This window comes from Schistocerca gregaria, chromosome X, assembly GCF_023897955.1.
Source record: "Schistocerca gregaria isolate iqSchGreg1 chromosome X, iqSchGreg1.2, whole genome shotgun sequence".
In the NCBI taxonomy this organism is placed as follows: domain Eukaryota; kingdom Metazoa; phylum Arthropoda; class Insecta; order Orthoptera; family Acrididae; genus Schistocerca; species Schistocerca gregaria.
This window is the reverse complement of record NC_064931.1, coordinates 159,875,019-159,879,659: the sequence shown is the minus strand read 5'-3', so window position 1 is coordinate 159,879,659 and position 4,641 is coordinate 159,875,019.

The window sequence follows — 4,641 nt, the reverse complement described above, 5'->3', positions numbered from 1 at the left end:
AACCACGGTGGGTTTTTCCTGTCCCTCACAGTTTTACTCGGCACGTACCTGTCTAAAACGCATTTTACAATTGCCTTAAACTTTTTCCATAAACACTCTACATTGTCAGTGTCGGAACAGAAATTTTCGTTTTGATCTGTTAGGTAGTCTGAAATCTGCCTTCTATTACTCTTGCTAAACAGATAAACCTTCCTCCATTTTTTTATATTCCTATTAACTTCCATATCAGAGATGCTGCAACGGCCTTATGATCACTGTTTCCCTGTTCTGCACCTACAGACTCGAAAAGTTTGTGTCTGTTTGTTATCAGTAGGTCCAAGATGTAATCTCCACGAGTCGGTTCTCTGTTTAATTGCTCGAGTTAATTTTCGGATACTACACATGATGAAGCATCAGTTGTGGTAAAAAAAACTCAAGAGGGATGTGAGTTTTTTATCATAAAAAAATGAAGAATACAAGAAAAACATAAAAGTTCTTCAGCAGTCAAAACAACATCTAAAAAAGAAAGTAACATCTTTGAACAGTGTTATTAATGAACTTAGGAAAAATAATTTTATTGATGAAAGTCTCCTTACTGTCCTGGAAAGTATTCGTGGAATGCAGAAGGAGTTGTTGCAACGGCAAACTGCTAAAGAAAACTGTCAGAGTGTGCCTAGAACGTACAGACCCGAACTACGATCGTTTGCCTTAACCTTACACTTTTACTCTCCAAGAGCATATAAGTATGTCAGAAATACTTTTAATACATGTCTACCACATCCTAGAACATCAAGGTAGTACCACTGTGTGGGCGGGGCACCTGGATTTATTTCCGAAGCGTTTGCCATACTTAGATCTAAAGCATCAGGATCAGGTAAGAGTATTTTCTGCAGCCTATTGGTTGATGAGATTGCAATTAGGCAACACATTGAGTTTGATGGTAGTCAGTACTATGGCTATGTTGATATGGGGTCCTCTATAGCCATGGATAGCTTACCTGTAGCTAAAGAGGCATTTGCACTGATGTTGTGCGCTATTATTGCCTCTTGGAAGCTACCAGTGGGGTACTTTTTGACTTGTGGGATAACGGGGGAGCAGAAAGCTCAGATAATTCAACAATGCATTAGATTTTCCAGTGCCAGTGGTGTTCAGGTGGTCTCTCTGCCTTGTGATGGTTGTGCCACAAATTTATCCATGGCCAAATACTTGGGATGCAATCTTGTCCTTGATAATTTAAAGACAACATTTATTGTTGAAGGTACCACTTGTGAAGTGGCATTTATGCTAGATCCTCCACATATACTGAAATTAGTGAGAAATTCCTTAAGAGAGAAGAAACATTTCTGGGATGAGAAAGGTGGTGTAATTTCTTGGTACCTTTTTGAACTGCTTCATAAGACACAGGTGAAAGAAGGGCTTCATTTAGGCAACAGCATTATAGGCTCTCACATAAATTTTTTACGCAACAAAATGAAAGTTAGATTAGCAGCCCAGCTGCTCAGCAACTCTGTGGCAGATGCAATGCAATATTGTTCTGATATGAAGATTCCTGGCTTTGATGATGTATCTGCAACTATACAGTTTATCCGCATATTCAATAACCTTTTCGATGTGCTGAATTCGAGGAGCCTAATCCAGAATCACTGGAAGAAGCCTCTGACAGTTCATAACTTTAGAGTTGTGGAAGGATTTTTGTTGGATGCAGAAAAATACATCAAAACACTTTGAGTGTCTCCAGTGCCTCATAACATAAAACTTGTGGACTCCAACAGGAAGACGGGATTTGTTGGCTTTATTATTTGTATACACAGTGTTTTACACTTGTATGTGAAGTTAGTTGAGCCTCAATCTTCTGTGGCTTTGCTGAAATTCCTACCAATTTACAAGTGCTTTCAAGACCATTTAGAAATGTTTTTCAGTGCTATCCGTAGTTGTGGTGGGTGGAATAATAACCCAACTGCACGTCAGTTCATGTCTGCCTACAAAAAGCTATTAGTACACAATGAGATTCGCGAGTCTGAGATATCTCTATTCTGACTTACTGTGGGCAGTGTTTTGAAGAACACATAAATCTCACCTCAACTTGCTCACAGTTAGTAGACATGGACAGCTATTTATGTTGGAACTGGTGTGTTTCTGTCTGAAGTGGCTGCCCATATTGTAGTGAACATTGCAGGGTTTGTCGTTCGCCACTTAGAAAATACACTTCAGTGTGAACAATGCTTATCTGAGTTGCGAGGTGATGGCAGTCATACCTTATATTCCCTTATACATATGAAGAGTATAGGTGGTTTAATTTCACCATCAAATGATGTTGTTGACATTTGCCTTTCTGCAGAAAAGACATTCAGAAAATACACTCCTGGAGATTGGGAAGTTCCAAACAAGCACCTTTATACTAAGTGTGTGTCAGAAATTCGCACAACATTTCTGTACAGACCAATATTCACTGACTTGACCGAACACATGAAGGATCAGCATCCATTAGACAATCATTTACTGCTGCTTATCAAGGAGATTGCCAAAAGGTATCTGCTGACACGGCATAAACACCCGGCAAAATGTGCAACAGATGCACTGCATGCAAAAAAGTTGAGATCAGCATACACAAATCTGGTGCTTTTTAAGGGCCAATGAATTTGAAAGTTCTCTCTCAATGGAGCATTTTTTCTGCATGTTGTTAATACACCATAAATAATGGTAAAATGCTGTTCATTATAAATTATAATACCCTGATTCTTAAATCTTTCTTTCGTTTCTATTTAAACTATTTCCCAGGTATGTTTTAAGATTTTCAATACTGTGTGTTATCCAAGATTTCTGTGTCTATGCCCAGATGAGTTGACTTTGACTAATATTTTGGAAAACACTTTCAAAAATTGTCAATGAATTTGAAAGTTCTCTCTCAATGGAGCATTTTTTTCTGCATGTTGTTAATACACCATAAATAATTGTAAAATGCTGTTCATCATAAAGTATAATACCCTAATTCTTAAATTTTTCTTTCGTTTCTGTTTAAACTATTTCCAGGTATGTTTTAAGATTTTCAATACTGTGTGTTATCCAAGATTTCTGTGTCTGTGCCCAGATGAGTTGACTTTGACTAATATTTTGGAAAACACTTTCAAAATTTGTCTGTGAGTCAGGTCTTGTAGACTACCAGTTGCATCAATCAAACACTTTTTACTTAGAATTGAAAATGTTAATCAAAGAACTGTGTAACTTTGTCAAGTACAAGTGATTAAAATTGGCAGTATGTTGACACAGAATGTCATGCAATTGAAATGTGAATTTTGAAACTGGAGAATTCTCTCTTAGAGCAATATTGTGCAAAATAAATAAATAATTTTTCATACTTGTGTTCAATAATGTGTTGTATTGAAAATGTCAAAAGTACTAAACGTTATCTGGGTGATGGATGGATGAAAGAATGAATAAATAAAAGTAATTGCATGGGATATTAATATTGTTACTGACTTATTTGCTGTAACTGTGTGTACTCTAAAACCCTCAAAACGGAATTTAAAATTAATTGGAAGGAGGTGAGCAATACATTTGGTTTTCATTGTTTGGTTATTCTCAAGTAACTGAAAAGTTCTGGCAAGAAATATACTGGAAATGGGGACTAATGTTTTAAAATGCAATAAATTAATATAAAGATGTAACTACATGTAGTTAATTAAATCTCGAGTAAGATGTGTGGATCACCCGTTACTGTGGTTAAATTATAAGTACTTAAAGGGTTATATATTTGTTAAAGCAAAGTTCCCTATCTAAGTCCAGGCTATTAAGATCATTACATTAATCACTGTGCTGTCGTGTTACCCTGTAAATTGGTGTTATTTGCCACACTGAATGTCACTTGGTAGGTACAAATAAAAAACAAAGCAGACGTGTAAACTACAATGGGCCAGACAATCTTAAATTCAGTTCTTTTCCTTCATAATTTAACAAATCTTTCACTTGGTTGACATGACAGCTCGCTTGTTTATACCATCCCTGTATATGTCTATGGGACACCAAAGGAAATAAGGTAAGTTTCTTGCAAACTTCAACATATAAAATTTGGATTTGACTTGAAAATGCGACGAATACAAATCGGTGCCTTCAAACTATCAATCATTGCTTTTGGCGTTCTGGCTTTATCAATAATCGACACAAACACGATGAAAGTGAATAGAAATGGACTACGAAAGCACGCTTTTCATATCACATACTTCTCGGTTATCTGAAGTGTATAAACAAAAAGGACAGTACTGAGGCCAGATGCGTCGTATTTTCGTGTCGTATTACTGTATCGAATACGCATTTATGACAAGACAAAAGTTTGAAGTTGCGTTCCTTATGCTGTGTTGTTCACTAGAACTGTGTAACATTTACTATATAACACAAATATCGTGTGCAGAAGACAGAAATGACGAATAAGAAGCAATTGTTAACACTCGTCTGCTAATGTTTTGGGGGATCCAAGATGGCGGCAGGCCACGCCTACTGGCTTCAAAACAACGTACAGCGTTAAGTCTGTAGTGCCATCTCCCCTTATTCTACCTCCATGGGAAAATCCGTAACTAGAAGTGGATAACCAAAATCGTTTTTGAAGTGCTTACATGATCGACCAGCAGGGGTATTGAGAAATCGGTTTACGAAATCCGGTTTTGAGAG